Here is a 22,376-nt window from a genome sequence, read left to right on the forward strand (position 1 = left end):
GGCCAAGATACAATTGTCAGAAGTGGGATTCGAACCCACGCCTCCAGGTGAGACTGCGACCTGAACGCAGCGCCTTAGACCGCTCGGCCATCCTGACACATTGCAGCAGCCAACTAGTTGAATAATCCCATGCAGTTGCTGATTTCCATTTGACATACTTGTATGTTAAGTGCATGTAATAAACAAATAAAAATAATTACTAAGAAAATATATTGATTTAAAAGTTTGTGTTAAATGTTGTAAGTCAGATCGAAATAGAAAGATCAGGTGTGGTGGACAGGAATGATTAGATGTCAACAACTTGATTGGATGGCCAAAGTGTGAAATGTGACGTCCTGTGAGGGAAGCGTGAAAAAGCGTGAGCAGGTATAAAAAGACATTCTGGGTTCTTCTATTTTGTCTTTTGCGAGATGAGCAGTTGGGAAGGTTGGATCTAAGAGGTTCACAGTTGAAAGTTCAAGCAGACACGCTAGAGGGGGAACCACAGCCCAACCTGTGAACTGGTTTCAAATGAATGCCCAGCTGCTTTCCTGTTGGGTGATTTTCATCAACACAGAACACGGGGATAAATGCATTTTTGGTTCCATCCTCTCTCCTCACCAAGGAAATGTCCTACTTTGAGTTTGTCTCCACCTGCTGGGCGGTGGCGTGTTTAGAGTGGAGGATGTAGTTGCAGCTGTCCTGCAGGTGGAGGTGGTGCCGGACAAGCAGAGCAGCAGATTTGTGAGTGTTTTGGACTTGAATTAAAAAGACCAAGACATGCTGATCAGGCTGCTGTGTGATCTAGAGACAAGTATAAGGATGTGTATAAAGATTGGGTCTAGCTGTATTGCTCAGGCTGCGCTACAGCATCTATTCACAGGTGCGATCCCACTACTGAGCGACACGGGGGCTTTGACCTGCTCCGTCTCCGACCTGGGCCGGTGCACCCCTCCTTAGGTGACCTGGTGGTCTCAGGCTCCCCCAGGATCACCATATCAATGCCGAACGCAATGCGGACACCCGATCGACATAGCCTGCTGCAGCTCAGAGCTCCTGAGCTCAAACGATCCTCAAACCTCAGCCTCCTGGTAGCTTGGATTACAGGAACGTGCCACCGCACCCGGCGAGAAGCACTTACGTTAACAGGGCTTTTAACCATGTCTGAGGTAACATCATGACACTAACCTGCTGCCCATCATTAGCAAAGTTGTAATGATGGGCAGCAAAGATGAGCAATGAATGGTGCACAATTGTTATATGCAAGTTTTTAGAAAGCTCGTGGTTAACCCAAGAGTATTTTGTCACAATATCAAGAAGAGTAAAGCTTCAATGTCAGAAGTGGGATTCAAAGCCACACCTCCAGGGGGGACTGCAACCTGAACGCAGCGCCTTAGACCGCTCAGCCATTCTGACATTGCAGTGCCAGTTTGGTGGAGGTTACCACTGTCAGATACTTTGGAAGAAACACACATTATCCTTCTCATAACACATATAGCAGCTGTTCAGCCATGGAAACGTAGTGCGAATAATCTACAATGTCATGCATACTGATCATTTGGCTGAATACTTTTACGCAGGTTGCCATGACATGACAGTTCACACAGTTTCACATCGGTTCCATGGTGTAATGGTTAGCACTCTGGACTTTGAATCCAGCGATCCGCGTTCAAATCTCGGTGGCATCTGCTTTTTGGGAGGTGAAACCATACTGCATGTCACATAGTGGTAACTTGTTTTTGGTCGCCAAGCGGTCGAAGGCACTGCGTTCAGGTCGCAGTCTCTTCTGCAGGCGTTTGTTCGAATATAGCAGCTGTTCAGCCATGTAAACACATACTACGAAGCTCGTGGCGCCCACTTTCTGTGCTGACTTTGAGGTCGGAAGAGGTTTGGAGCTGTACAGTTAGTGAGTCAGCAGAGTGTTTGTGACTTTTGCGCACAAGCGCACCTCAGCACTCGGATACTCCAATCTGTAACTTTGTGTGGGTTGTAACTGAATTTCAGACAGCTCTTTAGTACCACATAGTGACTGACAAGTGAAGGATAACTTTAGTGATTGACAAGTGTTTTGTAAAGGCAGACGTCATGGTTAGCTGCTTGATTTTATAAAGCTCTCACAGAAAACACAAGTCATACAGAAATTCAATGTGCCAGAGAAGACATGCAGTATGGTTTCATCCCCCAAAAATCAGGTCCCACCAGATTTCACTCCATAAGAGTTTCCTCTTTTCAAAACTCTCCCAATTCATCCAGTGACCCTGCTTGGCCAGCGCTATGGCTCTGGCGTGTCTTACTGTTTCCTCCTTTCGACACACCTCCTCCACCACCATTTTTTGACGTTTGGTTACAGATGCCTGTTGCCACCGAGGTTGCCAAGACCAAATCCTTCTCTGCCCTGTTGGACGCGACCCACCATGTCATTATGGCTCAGAGCCGATTTGGCCTGTAGCACAGACGTGGCTGTGGTCCACTTCCTCCCTGTTGCTAGGGTGGGAGCAGCGCCCCTCACTATGGGGTCCCGGGAGTCCTTGAGTGACATCTCAAGCCTCACTCAAGGAGTGCAGTGTTGTTAATCCGCCTGAGGTCATTAGCCAAGTTTTGCCTTCGTTTGTCAAGTTGCCAGGTATCATTGAGGTCTACATTATACCACCGTCCCAGGCTCTTGATGGACATCTCTTAGACTGTTGGAATTGGTTCTCCACTGATATAGAATTGCCAGTTTCAAGTGTATTTTGTCACAACAGTAAGAAGTCTCCAAAGGTTGATTCTGTTCATCTGAATGTAGCGTTTTCAGTGGGAAAAATGTCTCGTCACTCATCCAAGTGACTTCTTCAGTCTCAGCTGACTGCAGGTTTCCCCAATCTTATAAACAGTATATTTGCATAATGACTGAAAGTAGCCCCCTGAAGGAACAGTGGGCTTGGAGGTCAGTTCCTTCATCACGATTATGCAAATTCTCATGACCATTGATCAACAACCACTGATCAAAGATACATGAGTAGAAGGAAGGGCCAAGATACAATTGTCAGAAGTGGGATTCGAACCCACGCCTCCAGGTGAGACTGCGACCTGAACGCAGCGCCTTAGACCGCTCGGCCATCCTGACACATTGCAGCAGCCAACTAGTTGAATAATCCCATGCAGTTGCTGATTTCCATTTGACATACTTGTATGTTAAGTGCATGTAATAAACAAATAAAAATAATTACTAAGAAAATATATTGATTTAAAAGTTTGTGTTAAATGTTGTAAGTCAGATCGAAATAGAAAGATCAGGTGTGGTGGACAGGAATGATTAGATGTCAACAACTTGATTGGATGGCCAAAGTGTGAAATGTGACGTCCTGTGAGGGAAGCGTGAAAAAGCGTGAGCAGGTATAAAAAGACATTCTGGGTTCTTCTATTTTGTCTTTTGCGAGATGAGCAGTTGGGAAGGTTGGATCTAAGAGGTTCACAGTTGAAAGTTCAAGCAGACACGCTAGAGGGGGAACCACAGCCCAACCTGTGAACTGGTTTCAAATGAATGCCCAGCTGCTTTCCTGTTGGGTGATTTTCATCAACACAGAACACGGGGATAAATGCATTTTTGGTTCCATCCTCTCTCCTCACCAAGGAAATGTCCTACTTTGAGTTTGTCTCCACCTGCTGGGCGGTGGCGTGTTTAGAGTGGAGGATGTAGTTGCAGCTGTCCTGCAGGTGGAGGTGGTGCCGGACAAGCAGAGCAGCAGATTTGTGAGTGTTTTGGACTTGAATTAAAAAGACCAAGACATGCTGATCAGGCTGCTGTGTGATCTAGAGACAAGTATAAGGATGTGTATAAAGATTGGGTCTAGCTGTATTGCTCAGGCTGCGCTACAGCATCTATTCACAGGTGCGATCCCACTACTGAGCGACACGGGGGCTTTGACCTGCTCCGTCTCCGACCTGGGCCGGTGCACCCCTCCTTAGGTGACCTGGTGGTCTCAGGCTCCCCCAGGATCACCATATCAATGCCGAACGCAATGCGGACACCCGATCGACATAGCCTGCTGCAGCTCAGAGCTCCTGAGCTCAAACGATCCTCAAACCTCAGCCTCCTGGTAGCTTGGATTACAGGAACGCGCCACCGCACCCGGCGAGAAGCACTTACGTTAACAGGGCTTTTAACCATGTCTGAGGTAACATCATGACACTAACCTGCTGCCCATCATTAGCAAAGTTGTAATGATGGGCAGCAAAGATGAGCAATGAATGGTGCACAATTGTTATATGCAAGTTTTTAGAAAGCTCGTGGTTAACCCAAGAGTATTTTGTCACAATATCAAGAAGAGTAAAGCTTCAATGTCAGAAGTGGGATTCAAAGCCACACCTCCAGGGGAGACTGCAACCTGAACGCAGCGCCTTAGACCGCTCAGCCATTCTGACATTGCAGTGCCAGTTTGGTGGAGGTTACCACTGTCAGATACTTTGGAAGAAACACACATTATCCTTCTCATAACACATATAGCAGCTGTTCAGCCATGGAAACGTAGTGCGAATAATCTACAATGTCATGCATACTGATCATTTGGCTGAATACTTTTACGCAGGTTGCCATGACATGACAGTTCACACAGTTTCACATCGGTTCCATGGTGTAATGGTTAGCACTCTGGACTTTGAATCCAGCGATCCGCGTTCAAATCTCGGTGGCATCTGCTTTTTGGGAGGTGAAACCATACTGCATGTCACATAGTGGTAACTTGTTTTTGGTCGCCAAGCGGTCGAAGGCACTGCGTTCAGGTCGCAGTCTCTTCTGCAGGCGTTTGTTCGAATATAGCAGCTGTTCAGCCATGTAAACACATACTACGAAGCTCGTGGCGCCCACTTTCTGTGCTGACTTTGAGGTCGGAAGAGGTTTGGAGCTGTACAGTTAGTGAGTCAGCAGAGTGTTTGTGACTTTTGCGCACAAGCGCACCTCAGCACTCGGATACTCCAATCTGTAACTTTGTGTGGGTTGTAACTGAATTTCAGACAGCTCTTTAGTACCACATAGTGACTGACAAGTGAAGGATAACTTTAGTGATTGACAAGTGTTTTGTAAAGGCAGACGTCATGGTTAGCTGCTTGATTTTATAAAGCTCTCACAGAAAACACAAGTCATACAGAAATTCAATGTGCCAGAGAAGACATGCAGTATGGTTTCATCCCCCAAAAATCAGGTCCCACCAGATTTCACTCCATAAGAGTTTCCTCTTTTCAAAACTCTCCCAATTCATCCAGTGACCCTGCTTGGCCAGCGCTATGGCTCTGGCGTGTCTTACTGTTTCCTCCTTTCGACACACCTCCTCCACCACCATTTTTTGACGTTTGGTTACAGATGCCTGTTGCCACCGAGGTTGCCAAGACCAAATCCTTCTCTGCCCTGTTGGACGCGACCCACCATGTCATTATGGCTCAGAGCCGATTTGGCCTGTAGCACAGACGTGGCTGTGGTCCACTTCCTCCCTGTTGCTAGGGTGGGAGCAGCGCCCCTCACTATGGGGTCCCGGGAGTCCTTGAGTGACATCTCAAGCCTCACTCAAGGAGTGCAGTGTTGTTAATCCGCCTGAGGTCATTAGCCAAGTTTTGCCTTCGTTTGTCAAGTTGCCAGGTATCATTGAGGTCTACATTATACCACCGTCCCAGGCTCTTGATGGACATCTCTTAGACTGTTGGAATTGGTTCTCCACTGATATAGAATTGCCAGTTTCAAGTGTATTTTGTCACAACAGTAAGAAGTCTCCAAAGGTTGATTCTGTTCATCTGAATGTAGCGTTTTCAGTGGGAAAAATGTCTCGTCACTCATCCAAGTGACTTCTTCAGTCTCAGCTGACTGCAGGTTTCCCCAATCTTATAAACAGTATATTTGCATAATGACTGAAAGTAGCCCCCTGAAGGAACAGTGGGCTTGGAGGTCAGTTCCTTCATCACGATTATGCAAATTCTCATGACCATTGATCAACAACCACTGATCAAAGATACATGAGTAGAAGGAAGGGCCAAGATACAATTGTCAGAAGTGGGATTCGAACCCACGCCTCCAGGTGAGACTGCGACCTGAACGCAGCGCCTTAGACCGCTCGGCCATCCTGACACATTGCAGCAGCCAACTAGTTGAATAATCCCATGCAGTTGCTGATTTCCATTTGACATACTTGTATGTTAAGTGCATGTAATAAACAAATAAAAATAATTACTAAGAAAATATATTGATTTAAAAGTTTGTGTTAAATGTTGTAAGTCAGATCGAAATAGAAAGATCAGGTGTGGTGGACAGGAATGATTAGATGTCAACAACTTGATTGGATGGCCAAAGTGTGAAATGTGACGTCCTGTGAGGGAAGCGTGAAAAAGCGTGAGCAGGTATAAAAAGACATTCTGGGTTCTTCTATTTTGTCTTTTGCGAGATGAGCAGTTGGGAAGGTTGGATCTAAGAGGTTCACAGTTGAAAGTTCAAGCAGACACGCTAGAGGGGGAACCACAGCCCAACCTGTGAACTGGTTTCAAATGAATGCCCAGCTGCTTTCCTGTTGGGTGATTTTCATCAACACAGAACACGGGGATAAATGCATTTTTGGTTCCATCCTCTCTCCTCACCAAGGAAATGTCCTACTTTGAGTTTGTCTCCACCTGCTGGGCGGTGGCGTGTTTAGAGTGGAGGATGTAGTTGCAGCTGTCCTGCAGGTGGAGGTGGTGCCGGACAAGCAGAGCAGCAGATTTGTGAGTGTTTTGGACTTGAATTAAAAAGACCAAGACATGCTGATCAGGCTGCTGTGTGATCTAGAGACAAGTATAAGGATGTGTATAAAGATTGGGTCTAGCTGTATTGCTCAGGCTGCGCTACAGCATCTATTCACAGGTGCGATCCCACTACTGAGCGACACGGGGGCTTTGACCTGCTCCGTCTCCGACCTGGGCCGGTGCACCCCTCCTTAGGTGACCTGGTGGTCTCAGGCTCCCCCAGGATCACCATATCAATGCCGAACGCAATGCGGACACCCGATCGACATAGCCTGCTGCAGCTCAGAGCTCCTGAGCTCAAACGATCCTCAAACCTCAGCCTCCTGGTAGCTTGGATTACAGGAACGCGCCACCGCACCCGGCGAGAAGCACTTACGTTAACAGGGCTTTTAACCATGTCTGAGGTAACATCATGACACTAACCTGCTGCCCATCATTAGCAAAGTTGTAATGATGGGCAGCAAAGATGAGCAATGAATGGTGCACAATTGTTATATGCAAGTTTTTAGAAAGCTCGTGGTTAACCCAAGAGTATTTTGTCACAATATCAAGAAGAGTAAAGCTTCAATGTCAGAAGTGGGATTCAAAGCCACACCTCCAGGGGAGACTGCAACCTGAACGCAGCGCCTTAGACCGCTCAGCCATTCTGACATTGCAGTGCCAGTTTGGTGGAGGTTACCACTGTCAGATACTTTGGAAGAAACACACATTATCCTTCTCATAACACATATAGCAGCTGTTCAGCCATGGAAACGTAGTGCGAATAATCTACAATGTCATGCATACTGATCATTTGGCTGAATACTTTTACGCAGGTTGCCATGACATGACAGTTCACACAGTTTCACATCGGTTCCATGGTGTAATGGTTAGCACTCTGGACTTTGAATCCAGCGATCCGCGTTCAAATCTCGGTGGCATCTGCTTTTTGGGAGGTGAAACCATACTGCATGTCACATAGTGGTAACTTGTTTTTGGTCGCCAAGCGGTCGAAGGCACTGCGTTCAGGTCGCAGTCTCTTCTGCAGGCGTTTGTTCGAATATAGCAGCTGTTCAGCCATGTAAACACATACTACGAAGCTCGTGGCGCCCACTTTCTGTGCTGACTTTGAGGTCGGAAGAGGTTTGGAGCTGTACAGTTAGTGAGTCAGCAGAGTGTTTGTGACTTTTGCGCACAAGCGCACCTCAGCACTCGGATACTCCAATCTGTAACTTTGTGTGGGTTGTAACTGAATTTCAGACAGCTCTTTAGTACCACATAGTGACTGACAAGTGAAGGATAACTTTAGTGATTGACAAGTGTTTTGTAAAGGCAGACGTCATGGTTAGCTGCTTGATTTTATAAAGCTCTCACAGAAAACACAAGTCATACAGAAATTCAATGTGCCAGAGAAGACATGCAGTATGGTTTCATCCCCCAAAAATCAGGTCCCACCAGATTTCACTCCATAAGAGTTTCCTCTTTTCAAAACTCTCCCAATTCATCCAGTGACCCTGCTTGGCCAGCGCTATGGCTCTGGCGTGTCTTACTGTTTCCTCCTTTCGACACACCTCCTCCACCACCATTTTTTGACGTTTGGTTACAGATGCCTGTTGCCACCGAGGTTGCCAAGACCAAATCCTTCTCTGCCCTGTTGGACGCGACCCACCATGTCATTATGGCTCAGAGCCGATTTGGCCTGTAGCACAGACGTGGCTGTGGTCCACTTCCTCCCTGTTGCTAGGGTGGGAGCAGCGCCCCTCACTATGGGGTCCCGGGAGTCCTTGAGTGACATCTCAAGCCTCACTCAAGGAGTGCAGTGTTGTTAATCCGCCTGAGGTCATTAGCCAAGTTTTGCCTTCGTTTGTCAAGTTGCCAGGTATCATTGAGGTCTACATTATACCACCGTCCCAGGCTCTTGATGGACATCTCTTAGACTGTTGGAATTGGTTCTCCACTGATATAGAATTGCCAGTTTCAAGTGTATTTTGTCACAACAGTAAGAAGTCTCCAAAGGTTGATTCTGTTCATCTGAATGTAGCGTTTTCAGTGGGAAAAATGTCTCGTCACTCATCCAAGTGACTTCTTCAGTCTCAGCTGACTGCAGGTTTCCCCAATCTTATAAACAGTATATTTGCATAATGACTGAAAGTAGCCCCCTGAAGGAACAGTGGGCTTGGAGGTCAGTTCCTTCATCACGATTATGCAAATTCTCATGACCATTGATCAACAACCACTGATCAAAGACCCATGAGTAGAAGGAAGAAAGAAGTGCCAAGATACAATTGTCAGAAGTGGGATTCGAACCCACGCCTCCAGGTGAGACTGCGACCTGAACGCAGCGCCTTAGACCGCTCGGCCATCCTGACACATTGCAGCAGCCAACTAGTTGAATAATCCCATGCAGTTGCTGATTTCCATTTGACATACTTGTATGTTAAGTGCATGTAATAAACAAATAAAAATAATTACTAAGAAAATATATTGATTTAAAAGTTTGTGTTAAATGTTGTAAGTCAGATCGAAATAGAAAGATCAGGTGTGGTGGACAGGAATGATTAGATGTCAACAACTTGATTGGATGGCCAAAGTGTGAAATGTGACGTCCTGTGAGGGAAGCGTGAAAAAGCGTGAGCAGGTATAAAAAGACATTCTGGGTTCTTCTATTTTGTCTTTTGCGAGATGAGCAGTTGGGAAGGTTGGATCTAAGAGGTTCACAGTTGAAAGTTCAAGCAGACACGCTAGAGGGGGAACCACAGCCCAACCTGTGAACTGGTTTCAAATGAATGCCCAGCTGCTTTCCTGTTGGGTGATTTTCATCAACACAGAACACGGGGATAAATGCATTTTTGGTTCCATCCTCTCTCCTCACCAAGGAAATGTCCTACTTTGAGTTTGTCTCCACCTGCTGGGCGGTGGCGTGTTTAGAGTGGAGGATGTAGTTGCAGCTGTCCTGCAGGTGGAGGTGGTGCCGGACAAGCAGAGCAGCAGATTTGTGAGTGTTTTGGACTTGAATTAAAAAGACCAAGACATGCTGATCAGGCTGCTGTGTGATCTAGAGACAAGTATAAGGATGTGTATAAAGATTGGGTCTAGCTGTATTGCTCAGGCTGCGCTACAGCATCTATTCACAGGTGCGATCCCACTACTGAGCGACACGGGGGCTTTGACCTGCTCCGTCTCCGACCTGGGCCGGTGCACCCCTCCTTAGGTGACCTGGTGGTCTCAGGCTCCCCATATCAATGCCGAACGCAATGCGGACACCCGATCGACATAGCCTGCTGCAGCTCAGAGCTCCTGAGCTCAAACGATCCTCAAACCTCAGCCTCCTGGTAGCTTGGATTACAGGAACGCGCCACCGCACCCGGCGAGAAGCACTTACGTTAACAGGGCTTTTAACCATGTCTGAGGTAACATCATGACACTAACCTGGTGCCCATCATTAGCAAAGTTGTAATGATGGGCAGCAAAGATGAGCAATGAATGGTGCACAATTGTTATATGCAAGTTTTTAGAAAGCTCGTGGTTAACCCAAGAGTATTTTGTCACAATATCAAGAAGAGTAAAGCTTCAATGTCAGAAGTGGGATTCAAAGCCACACCTCCAGGGGGGACTGCAACCTGAACGCAGCGCCTTAGACCGCTCAGCCATTCTGACATTGCAGTGCCAGTTTGGTGGAGGTTACCACTGTCAGATACTTTGGAAGAAACACACATTATCCTTCTCATAACACATATAGCAGCTGTTCAGCCATGGAAACGTAGTGCGAATAATCTACAATGTCATGCATACTGATCATTTGGCTGAATACTTTTACGCAGGTTGCCATGACATGACAGTTCACACAGTTTCACATCGGTTCCATGGTGTAATGGTTAGCACTCTGGACTTTGAATCCAGCGATCCGCGTTCAAATCTCGGTGGCATCTGCTTTTTGGGAGGTGAAACCATACTGCATGTCACATAGTGGTAACTTGTTTTTGGTCGCCAAGCGGTCGAAGGCACTGCGTTCAGGTCGCAGTCTCTTCTGCAGGCGTTTGTTCGAATATAGCAGCTGTTCAGCCATGTAAACACATACTACGAAGCTCGTGGCGCCCACTTTCTGTGCTGACTTTGAGGTCGGAAGAGGTTTGGAGCTGTACAGTTAGTGAGTCAGCAGAGTGTTTGTGACTTTTGCGCACAAGCGCACCTCAGCACTCGGATACTCCAATCTGTAACTTTGTGTGGGCTGTAACTGAATTTCAGACAGCTCTTTAGTACCACATAGTGACTGACAAGTGAAGGATAACTTTAGTGATTGACAAGTGTTTTGTAAAGGCAGACGTCATGGTTAGCTGCTTGATTTTATAAAGCTCTCACAGAAAACACAAGTCATACAGAAATTCAATGTGCCAGAGAAGACATGCAGTATGGTTTCACCCCCCAAAAATCAGGTCCCACCAGATTTCACTCCATAAGAGTTTCCTCTTTTCAAAACTCTCCCAATTCATCCAGTGACCCTGCTTGGCCAGCGCTATGGCTCTGGCGTGTCTTACTGTTTCCTCCTTTCGACACACCTCCTCCACCACCATTTTTTGACGTTTGGTTACAGATGCCTGTTGCCACCGAGGTTGCCAAGACCAAATCCTTCTCTGCCCTGTTGGACGCGACCCACCATGTCATTATGGCTCAGAGCCGATTTGGCCTGTAGCACAGACGTGGCTGTGGTCCACTTCCTCCCTGTTGCTAGGGTGGGAGCAGCGCCCCTCACTATGGGGTCCCGGGAGTCCTTGAGTGACATCTCAAGCCTCACTCAAGGAGTGCAGTGTTGTTAATCCGCCTGAGGTCATTAGCCAAGTTTTGCCTTCGTTTGTCAAGTTGCCAGGTATCATTGAGGTCTACATTATACCACCGTCCCAGGCTCTTGATGGACATCTCTTAGACTGTTGGAATTGGTTCTCCACTGATATAGAATTGCCAGTTTCAAGTGTATTTTGTCACAACAGTAAGAAGTCTCCAAAGGTTGATTCTGTTCATCTGAATGTAGCGTTTTCAGTGGGAAAAATGTCTCGTCACTCATCCAAGTGACTTCTTCAGTCTCAGCTGACTGCAGGTTTCCCCAATCTTATAAACAGTATATTTGCATAATGACTGAAAGTAGCACCCTGAAGGAACAGTGGGCTTGGAGGTCAGTTCCTTCATCACGATTATGCAAATTCTCATGACCATTGATCAACAACCACTGATCAAAGATACATGAGTAGAAGGAAGAAAGAAGTGCCAAGATACAATTGTCAGAAGTGGGATTCGAACCCACGCCTCCAGGTGAGACTGCGACCTGAACGCAGCGCCTTAGACCGCTCGGCCATCCTGACACATTGCAGCAGCCAACTAGTTGAATAATCCCATGCAGTTGCTGATTTCCATTTGACATACTTGTATGTTAAGTGCATGTAATAAACAAATAAAAATAATTACTAAGAAAATATATTGATTTAAAAGTTTGTGTTAAATGTTGTAAGTCAGATCGAAATAGAAAGATCAGGTGTGGTGGACAGGAATGATTAGATGTCAACAACTTGATTGGATGGCCAAAGTGTGAAATGTGACGTCCTGTGAGGGAAGCGTGAAAAAGCGTGAGCAGGTATAAAAAGACATTCTGGGTTCTTCTATTTTGTCTTTTGCGAGATGAGCAGTTGGGAAGGTTGGATCTAAGAGGTTCACAGTTGAAAGTTCAAGCAGACACGCTAGAGGGGGAACCACAGCCCAACCTGTGAACTGGTTTCAAATGAATGCCCAGCTGCTTTCCTGTTGGGTGATTTTCATCAACACAGAACACGGGGATAAATGCATTTTTGGTTCCATCCTCTCTCCTCACCAAGGAAATGTCCTACTTTGAGTTTGTCTCCACCTGCTGGGCGGTGGCGTGTTTAGAGTGGAGGATGTAGTTGCAGCTGTCCTGCAGGTGGAGGTGGTGCCGGACAAGCAGAGCAGCAGATTTGTGAGTGTTTTGGACTTGAATTAAAAAGACCAAGACATGCTGATCAGGCTGCTGTGTGATCTAGAGACAAGTATAAGGATGTGTATAAAGATTGGGTCTAGCTGTATTGCTCAGGCTGCGCTACAGCATCTATTCACAGGTGCGATCCCACTACTGAGCGACACGGGGGCTTTGACCTGCTCCGTCTCCGACCTGGGCCGGTGCACCCCTCCTTAGGTGACCTGGTGGTCTCAGGCTCCCCATATCAATGCCGAACGCAATGCGGACACCCGATCGACATAGCCTGCTGCAGCTCAGAGCTCCTGAGCTCAAACGATCCTCAAACCTCAGCCTCCTGGTAGCTTGGATTACAGGAACGCGCCACCGCACCCGGCGAGAAGCACTTACGTTAACAGGGCTTTTAACCATGTCTGAGGTAACATCATGACACTAACCTGGTGCCCATCATTAGCAAAGTTGTAATGATGGGCAGCAAAGATGAGCAATGAATGGTGCACAATTGTTATATGCAAGTTTTTAGAAAGCTCGTGGTTAACCCAAGAGTATTTTGTCACAATATCAAGAAGAGTAAAGCTTCAATGTCAGAAGTGGGATTCAAAGCCACACCTCCAGGGGGGACTGCAACCTGAACGCAGCGCCTTAGACCGCTCAGCCATTCTGACATTGCAGTGCCAGTTTGGTGGAGGTTACCACTGTCAGATACTTTGGAAGAAACACACATTATCCTTCTCATAACACATATAGCAGCTGTTCAGCCATGGAAACGTAGTGCAAATAATCTACAATGTCATGCATACTGATCATTTGGCTGAATACTTTTACGCAGGTTGCCATGACATGACAGTTCACACAGTTTCACATCGGTTCCATGGTGTAATGGTTAGCACTCTGGACTTTGAATCCAGCGATCCGCGTTCAAATCTCGGTGGCATCTGCTTTTTGGGAGGTGAAACCATACTGCATGTCACATAGTGGTAACTTGTTTTTGGTCGCCAAGCGGTCGAAGGCACTGCGTTCAGGTCGCAGTCTCTTCTGCAGGCGTTTGTTCGAATATAGCAGCTGTTCAGCCATGTAAACACATACTACGAAGCTCGTGGCGCCCACTTTCTGTGCTGACTTTGAGGTCGGAAGAGGTTTGGAGCTGTACAGTTAGTGAGTCAGCAGAGTGTTTGTGACTTTTGCGCACAAGCGCACCTCAGCACTCGGATACTCCAATCTGTAACTTTGTGTGGGCTGTAACTGAATTTCAGACAGCTCTTTAGTACCACATAGTGACTGACAAGTGAAGGATAACTTTAGTGATTGACAAGTGTTTTGTAAAGGCAGACGTCATGGTTAGCTGCTTGATTTTATAAAGCTCTCACAGAAAACACAAGTCATACAGAAATTCAATGTGCCAGAGAAGACATGCAGTATGGTTTCACCCCCCAAAAATCAGGTCCCACCAGATTTCACTCCATAAGAGTTTCCTCTTTTCAAAACTCTCCCAATTCATCCAGTGACCCTGCTTGGCCAGCGCTATGGCTCTGGCGTGTCTTACTGTTTCCTCCTTTCGACACACCTCCTCCACCACCATTTTTTGACGTTTGGTTACAGATGCCTGTTGCCACCGAGGTTGCCAAGACCAAATCCTTCTCTGCCCTGTTGGACGCGACCCACCATGTCATTATGGCTCAGAGCCGATTTGGCCTGTAGCACAGACGTGGCTGTGGTCCACTTCCTCCCTGTTGCTAGGGTGGGAGCAGCGCCCCTCACTATGGGGTCCCGGGAGTCCTTGAGTGACATCTCAAGCCTCACTCAAGGAGTGCAGTGTTGTTAATCCGCCTGAGGTCATTAGCCAAGTTTTGCCTTCGTTTGTCAAGTTGCCAGGTATCATTGAGGTCTACATTATACCACCGTCCCAGGCTCTTGATGGACATCTCTTAGACTGTTGGAATTGGTTCTCCACTGATATAGAATTGCCAGTTTCAAGTGTATTTTGTCACAACAGTAAGAAGTCTCCAAAGGTTGATTCTGTTCATCTGAATGTAGCGTTTTCAGTGGGAAAAATGTCTCGTCACTCATCCAAGTGACTTCTTCAGTCTCAGCTGACTGCAGGTTTCCCCAATCTTATAAACAGTATATTTGCATAATGACTGAAAGTAGCACCCTGAAGGAACAGTGGGCTTGGAGGTCAGTTCCTTCATCACGATTATGCAAATTCTCATGACCATTGATCAACAACCACTGATCAAAGATACATGAGTAGAAGGAAGAAAGAAGTGCCAAGATACAATTGTCAGAAGTGGGATTCGAACCCACGCCTCCAGGTGAGACTGCGACCTGAACGCAGCGCCTTAGACCGCTCGGCCATCCTGACACATTGCAGCAGCCAACTAGTTGAATAATCCCATGCAGTTGCTGATTTCCATTTGACATACTTGTATGTTAAGTGCATGTAATAAACAAATAAAAATAATTACTAAGAAAATATATTGATTTAAAAGTTTGTGTTAAATGTTGTAAGTCAGATCGAAATAGAAAGATCAGGTGTGGTGGACAGGAATGATTAGATGTCAACAACTTGATTGGATGGCCAAAGTGTGAAATGTGACGTCCTGTGAGGGAAGCGTGAAAAAGCGTGAGCAGGTATAAAAAGACATTCTGGGTTCTTCTATTTTGTCTTTTGCGAGATGAGCAGTTGGGAAGGTTGGATCTAAGAGGTTCACAGTTGAAAGTTCAAGCAGACACGCTAGAGGGGGAACCACAGCCCAACCTGTGAACTGGTTTCAAATGAATGCCCAGCTGCTTTCCTGTTGGGTGATTTTCATCAACACAGAACACGGGGATAAATGCATTTTTGGTTCCATCCTCTCTCCTCACCAAGGAAATGTCCTACTTTGAGTTTGTCTCCACCTGCTGGGCGGTGGCGTGTTTAGAGTGGAGGATGTAGTTGCAGCTGTCCTGCAGGTGGAGGTGGTGCCGGACAAGCAGAGCAGCAGATTTGTGAGTGTTTTGGACTTGAATTAAAAAGACCAAGACATGCTGATCAGGCTGCTGTGTGATCTAGAGACAAGTATAAGGATGTGTATAAAGATTGGGTCTAGCTGTATTGCTCAGGCTGCGCTACAGGATCTATTCACAGGTGCGATCCCACTACTGAGCGACACGGGGGCTTTGACCTGCTCCGTCTCCGACCTGGGCCGGTGCACCCCTCCTTAGGTGACCTGGTGGTCTCAGGCTCCCCCAGGATCACCATATCAATGCCGAACGCAATGCGGACACCCGATCGACATAGCCTGCTGCAGCTCAGAGCTCCTGAGCTCAAACGATCCTCAAACCTCAGCCTCCTGGTAGCTTGGATTACAGGAACGCGCCACCGCACCCGGCGAGAAGCACTTACGTTAACAGGGCTTTTAACCATGTCTGAGGTAACATCATGACACTAACCTGCTGCCCATCATTAGCAAAGTTGTAATGATGGGCAGCAAAGATGAGCAATGAATGGTGCACAATTGTTATATGCAAGTTTTTAGAAAGCTCGTGGTTAACCCAAGAGTATTTTGTCACAATATCAAGAAGAGTAAAGCTTCAATGTCAGAAGTGGGATTCAAAGCCACACCTCCAGGGGGGACTGCAACCTGAACGCAGCGCCTTAGACCGCTCAGCCATTCTGACATTGCAGTGCCAGTTTGGTGGAGGTTACCACTGTCAGATACTTTGGAAGAAACACACATTATCCTTCTCATAACACATATAGCAGCTGTTCAGCCATGGAAACGTAGTGCAAATAATCTACAATGTCATGCATACTGATCATTTGGCTGAATACTTTTACGCAGGTTGCCATGACATGACAGTTCACACAGTTTCACATCGGTTCCATGGTGTAATGGTTAGCACTCTGGACTTTGAATCCAGCGATCCGCGTTCAAATCTCGGTGGCATCTGCTTTTTGGGAGGTGAAACCATACTGCATGTCACATAGTGGTAACTTGTTTTTGGTCGCCAAGCGGTCGAAGGCACTGCGTTCAGGTCGCAGTCTCTTCTGCAGGCGTTTGTTCGAATATAGCAGCTGTTCAGCCATGTAAACACATACTACGAAGCTCGTGGCGCCCACTTTCTGTGCTGACTTTGAGGTCGGAAGAGGTTTGGAGCTGTACAGTTAGTGAGTCAGCAGAGTGTTTGTGACTTTTGCGCACAAGCGCACCTCAGCACTCGGATACTCCAATCTGTAACTTTGTGTGGGCTGTAACTGAATTTCAGACAGCTCTTTAGTACCACATAGTGACTGACAAGTGAAGGATAACTTTAGTGATTGACAAGTGTTTTGTAAAGGCAGACGTCATGGTTAGCTGCTTGATTTTATAAAGCTCTCACAGAAAACACAAGTCATACAGAAATTCAATGTGCCAGAGAAGACATGCAGTATGGTTTCACCCCCCAAAAATCAGGTCCCACCAGATTTCACTCCATAAGAGTTTCCTCTTTTCAAAACTCTCCCAATTCATCCAGTGACCCTGCTTGGCCAGCGCTATGGCTCTGGCGTGTCTTACTGTTTCCTCCTTTCGACACACCTCCTCCACCACCATTTTTTGACGTTCGGTTACAGATGCCTGTTGCCACCGAGGTTGCCAAGACCAAATCCTTCTCTGCCCTGTTGGACGCGACCCACCATGTCATTATGGCTCAGAGCCAATTTGGCCTGTAGCACAGACGTGGCTGTGGTCCACTTCCTCCCTGTTGCTAGGGTGGGAGCAGCGCCCCTCACTATGGGGTCCCGGGAGTCCTTGAGTGACATCTCAAGCCTCACTCAAGGAGTGCAGTGTTGTTAATCCGCCTGAGGTCATTAGCCAAGTTTTGCCTTCGTTTGTCAAGTTGCCAGGTATCATTGAGGTCTACATTATACCACCGTCCCAGGCTCTTGATGGACATCTCTTAGACTGTTGGAATTGGTTCTCCACTGATATAGAATTGCCAGTTTCAAGTGTATTTTGTCACAACAGTAAGAAGTCTCCAAAGGTTGATTCTGTTCATCTGAATGTAGCGTTTTCAGTGGGAAAAATGTCTCGTCACTCATCCAAGTGACTTCTTCAGTCTCAGCTGACTGCAGGTTTCCCCAATCTTATAAACAGTATATTTGCATAATGACTGAAAGTAGCACCCTGAAGGAACAGTGGGCTTGGAGGTCAGTTCCTTCATCACGATTATGCAAATTCTCATGACCATTGATCAACAACCACTGATCAAAGATACATGAGTAGAAGGAAGAAAGAAGTGCCAAGATACAATTGTCAGAAGTGGGATTCGAACCCACGCCTCCAGGTGAGACTGCGACCTGAACGCAGCGCCTTAGACCGCTCGGCCATCCTGACACATTGCAGCAGCCAACTAGTTGAATAATCCCATGCAGTTGCTGATTTCCATTTGACATACTTGTATGTTAAGTGCATGTAATAAACAAATAAAAATAATTACTAAGAAAATATATTGATTTAAAAGTTTGTGTTAAATGTTGTAAGTCAGATCGAAATAGAAAGATCAGGTGTGGTGGACAGGAATGATTAGATGTCAACAACTTGATTGGATGGCCAAAGTGTGAAATGTGACGTCCTGTGAGGGAAGCGTGAAAAAGCGTGAGCAGGTATAAAAAGACATTCTGGGTTCTTCTATTTTGTCTTTTGCGAGATGAGCAGTTGGGAAGGTTGGATCTAAGAGGTTCACAGTTGAAAGTTCAAGCAGACACGCTAGAGGGGGAACCACAGCCCAACCTGTGAACTGGTTTCAAATGAATGCCCAGCTGCTTTCCTGTTGGGTGATTTTCATCAACACAGAACACGGGGATAAATGCATTTTTGGTTCCATCCTCTCTCCTCACCAAGGAAATGTCCTACTTTGAGTTTGTCTCCACCTGCTGGGCGGTGGCGTGTTTAGAGTGGAGGATGTAGTTGCAGCTGTCCTGCAGGTGGAGGTGGTGCCGGACAAGCAGAGCAGCAGATTTGTGAGTGTTTTGGACTTGAATTAAAAAGACCAAGACATGCTGATCAGGCTGCTGTGTGATCTAGAGACAAGTATAAGGATGTGTATAAAGATTGGGTCTAGCTGTATTGCTCAGGCTGCGCTACAGCATCTATTCACAGGTGCGATCCCACTACTGAGCGACACGGGGGCTTTGACCTGCTCCGTCTCCGACCTGGGCCGGTGGACCCCTCCTTAGGTGACCTGGTGGTCTCAGGCTCCCCCAGGATCACCATATCAATGCCGAACGCAATGCGGACACCCGATCGACATAGCCTGCTGCAGCTCAGAGCTCCTGAGCTCAAACGATCCTCAAACCTCAGCCTCCTGGTAGCTTGGATTACAGGAACGCGCCACCGCACCCGGCGAGAAGCACTTACGTTAACAGGGCTTTTAACCATGTCTGAGGTAACATCATGACACTAACCTGCTGCCCATCATTAGCAAAGTTGTAATGATGGGCAGCAAAGATGAGCAATGAATGGTGCACAATTGTTATATGCAAGTTTTTAGAAAGCTCGTGGTTAACCCAAGAGTATTTTGTCACAATATCAAGAAGAGTAAAGCTTCAATGTCAGAAGTGGGATTCAAAGCCACACCTCCAGGGGAGACTGCAACCTGATCGTAGCGCCTTAGACCGCTCAGCCATTCTGACATTGCAGTGCCAGTTTGGTGGAGGTTACCACTGTCAGATACTTTGGAAGAAACACACATTATCCTTCTCATAACACATATAGCAGCTGTTCAGCCATGGAAACGTAGTGCGAATAATCTACAATGTCATGCATACTGATCATTTGGCTGAATACTTTTACGCAGGTTGCCATGACATGACAGTTCACACAGTTTCACATCGGTTCCATGGTGTAATGGTTAGCACTCTGGACTTTGAATCCAGCGATCCGCGTTCAAATCTCGGTGGCATCTGCTTTTTGGGAGGTGAAACCATACTGCATGTCACATAGTGGTAACTTGTTTTTGGTCGCCAAGCGGTCGAAGGCACTGCGTTCAGGTCGCAGTCTCTTCTGCAGGCGTTTGTTCGAATATAGCAGCTGTTCAGCCATGTAAACACATACTACGAAGCTCGTGGCGCCCACTTTCTGTGCTGACTTTGAGGTCGGAAGAGGTTTGGAGCTGTACAGTTAGTGAGTCAGCAGAGTGTTTGTGACTTTTGCGCACAAGCGCACCTCAGCACTCGGATACTCCAATCTGTAACTTTGTGTGGGTTGTAACTGAATTTCAGACAGCTCTTTAGTACCACATAGTGACTGACAAGTGAAGGATAACTTTAGTGATTGACAAGTGTTTTGTAAAGGCAGACGTCATGGTTAGCTGCTTGATTTTATAAAGCTCTCACAGAAAACACAAGTCATACAGAAATTCAATGTGCCAGAGAAGACATGCAGTATGGTTTCACCCCCCAAAAATCAGGTCCCACCGATTTCACCAGATTTCACTCCATAAGAGTTTCCTCTTTTCAAAACTCTCCCAATTCATCCAGTGACCCTGCTTGGCCAGCGCTATGGCTCTGGCGTGTCTTATTGTTTCCTCCTTTCGACACACCTCCTCCACCACCATTTTTTGACGTTCGGTTACAGATGCCTGTTGCCACCGAGGTTGCCAAGACCAAATCCTTCTCTGCCCTGTTGGACGCGACCCACCATGTCATTATGGCTCAGAGCCGATTTGGCCTGTAGCACAGACGTGGCTGTGGTCCACTTCCTCCCTGTTGCTAGGGTGGGAGCAGCGCCCCTCACTATGGGGTCCCGGGAGTCCTTGAGTGACATCTCAAGCCTCACTCAAGGAGTGCAGTGTTGTTAATCCGCCTGAGGTCATTAGCCAAGTTTTGCCTTCGTTTGTCAAGTTGCCAGGTATCATTGAGGTCTACATTATACCACCGTCCCAGGCTCTTGATGGACATCTCTTAGACTGTTGGAATTGGTTCTCCACTGATATAGAATTGCCAGTTTCAAGTGTATTTTGTCACAACAGTAAGAAGTCTCCAAAGGTTGATTCTGTTCATCTGAATGTAGCGTTTTCAGTGGGAAAAATGTCTCGTCACTCATCCAAGTGACTTCTTCAGTCTCAGCTGACTGCAGGTTTCCCCAATCTTATAAACAGTATATTTGCATAATGACTGAAAGTAGCCCCCTGAAGGAACAGTGGGCTTGGAGGTCAGTTCCTTCATCACAATTATGCAAATTCTCATGACCATTAATCAACAACCACAGAGAGTTAATCCCATACAGCTTATGACAAAATTTGATCCGAAGTGATTGATGGCCCTAATCACGACCTTTTGACCTCCCGCCCCTCCCCCCCGGAAGCGTGTAATGAGCGTGACGAATCGCATCCGGAGAAGGGGGGTGGGAAACCCCCCGCGTGACGAATCGCATCCTGAGAAGGGGGGGTGAACCCCGGATGCGCGCCATCTGTTGCTAACCGTGTCGAATTGCATCCTGAGAAAGGAGGGGGGGAACCTCCGGAAGCGCGTCATCTGTTGTTGGGGAAAAAAAAAGTTTTTAGAGGGAGGGGGAAACCTCCGGAAGCGCGCCATCTGTTGGAGGGGAATAAAAAAGCAGAGAGGTGGAGTCCGTCACAATTTCTAAGGCACAGACACAAGATGGATTTCCTTCTGCAGCCCAGCAACGTTCCTGTGTCCGATGAGATCTGCTCTCCCAAAGAAGAAGGCTTTGAATATGACATATTCAAATACAGCATATTTACTATGGAAGGCCTCGATCCGGACCTTATGACCCTACCGGAAATACTCCGGAAGTGTCTAGTCATTTTCAGACCTGTTGCGTCATGTTCCCTAAGCACAGCGGTGATGCAGCAGATGATTCTGTGATGTATAGAGAGACAGAGCGGATGTAATTTTACTTTCTTAAGCTGCACCGGCGTTTGTAATGGAAATAAAGAGTGACTTCCTGTAGAGATTTCAATAGTATTTTATTTTCCTATAATACAGACGCTGTAAAAAACCTTTAAGATACACCATAGCTTGTGATGAAAAGAAGAACTTTCTATCCGCTTGTAACCTACAGGCTGCCTATGTGTAAAAAACGAATAAATATCCCTTAGTGAATACTACTTTTCCTTTTGAGAGACTGAAAAACAAACCAGCGACAGGCGATCTTGTTTCACTCACACACACACACACACACACACACACACACACACACACACACACCCACCCCGCGGGCCAAGGAGGAGTTTTTTTCTTCAATACTTTAACAATAAGTTTTCTCAATAGATAGAAAATGATGACGCTGAGGAGTCAACATCCGATATTATCATTGCTTGTAACCCGGTAAATAATTTCGTACATCTCCCCATAAAACAAGTCTTAGTGGAAAAAAGCTCATTTTCGAATAAGTTTATTAAAGCACCCCCCCTCTGTGGAAAAGAGTCAACCATGAGGCGAGTTTTGTCAACAGCAAGAACAACTGTTGCCCATAAAGTAAAACAAATATCCGCCTCAAAGTCGTATTTTACCGTTGCAGAATGTGGAAAACAGACAGCCCTCACAGGAGGCACCATAGTTAAAATATTTAAATTTCAACTAAATTTGTAGTAATGATCGGATTTCCTCACTTATCTACACCACACTCCTTGTCCTTGATTTCTTATCGTTTCTTATCGTTCCTCTGTCCCTTAATAGAAACCACATATATAGAAACTATCCTCCCTTTCAGTT

General features: G+C 46.5%; 14 non-coding genes across 14 annotated transcripts; all 14 read right to left on the reverse strand.

Moving 5' to 3' along the window:
• Positions 1-14: 14 nt before the first annotated feature.
• Positions 15-97, reverse strand: trnal-cag (transfer RNA leucine (anticodon CAG)). The gene has a single exon. It is a non-coding gene; the product is annotated as a tRNA-Leu (tRNA).
• Positions 98-808: 711 nt separating this feature from the next.
• On the reverse strand, positions 809-1,107 carry LOC146559263 (signal recognition particle RNA). The gene has a single exon (XR_014888388.1).
• A 1,895-nt stretch (positions 1,108-3,002) lies between these two features.
• On the reverse strand, positions 3,003-3,085 carry trnal-cag (transfer RNA leucine (anticodon CAG)). The gene has a single exon. It is a non-coding gene; the product is annotated as a tRNA-Leu (tRNA).
• A 711-nt stretch (positions 3,086-3,796) lies between these two features.
• Positions 3,797-4,095, reverse strand: LOC146559265 (signal recognition particle RNA). The gene has a single exon (XR_014888384.1).
• Positions 4,096-5,990: 1,895 nt separating this feature from the next.
• Positions 5,991-6,073, reverse strand: trnal-cag (transfer RNA leucine (anticodon CAG)). The gene has a single exon. It is a non-coding gene; the product is annotated as a tRNA-Leu (tRNA).
• A 711-nt stretch (positions 6,074-6,784) lies between these two features.
• On the reverse strand, positions 6,785-7,083 carry LOC146559267 (signal recognition particle RNA). Its single transcript, XR_014888385.1, has one exon.
• A 1,902-nt stretch (positions 7,084-8,985) lies between these two features.
• On the reverse strand, positions 8,986-9,068 carry trnal-cag (transfer RNA leucine (anticodon CAG)). The gene has a single exon. It is a non-coding gene; the product is annotated as a tRNA-Leu (tRNA).
• A 711-nt stretch (positions 9,069-9,779) lies between these two features.
• On the reverse strand, positions 9,780-10,068 carry LOC146559269 (signal recognition particle RNA). The gene has a single exon (XR_014888395.1).
• A 1,902-nt stretch (positions 10,069-11,970) lies between these two features.
• trnal-cag (transfer RNA leucine (anticodon CAG)) lies at positions 11,971-12,053 on the reverse strand. The gene has a single exon. It is a non-coding gene; the product is annotated as a tRNA-Leu (tRNA).
• A 711-nt stretch (positions 12,054-12,764) lies between these two features.
• Positions 12,765-13,053, reverse strand: LOC146559271 (signal recognition particle RNA). Its single transcript, XR_014888396.1, has one exon.
• A 1,902-nt stretch (positions 13,054-14,955) lies between these two features.
• On the reverse strand, positions 14,956-15,038 carry trnal-cag (transfer RNA leucine (anticodon CAG)). The gene has a single exon. It is a non-coding gene; the product is annotated as a tRNA-Leu (tRNA).
• A 711-nt stretch (positions 15,039-15,749) lies between these two features.
• LOC146559273 (signal recognition particle RNA) lies at positions 15,750-16,048 on the reverse strand. The gene has a single exon (XR_014888387.1).
• Positions 16,049-17,950: 1,902 nt separating this feature from the next.
• trnal-cag (transfer RNA leucine (anticodon CAG)) lies at positions 17,951-18,033 on the reverse strand. Its single transcript has one exon. It is a non-coding gene; the product is annotated as a tRNA-Leu (tRNA).
• Positions 18,034-18,744: 711 nt separating this feature from the next.
• On the reverse strand, positions 18,745-19,043 carry LOC146559275 (signal recognition particle RNA). The gene has a single exon (XR_014888390.1).
• Positions 19,044-22,376: the final 3,333 nt, after the last annotated feature.

Source organism: Mchenga conophoros, linkage group LG14 (assembly GCF_057382185.1).
Source record: "Mchenga conophoros isolate Kocher_MC1m ecotype Shallow Benthic linkage group LG14, M_conophoros_male_GT1.1, whole genome shotgun sequence".
In the NCBI taxonomy this organism is placed as follows: Eukaryota; Metazoa; Chordata; class Actinopteri; order Cichliformes; family Cichlidae; genus Mchenga; species Mchenga conophoros.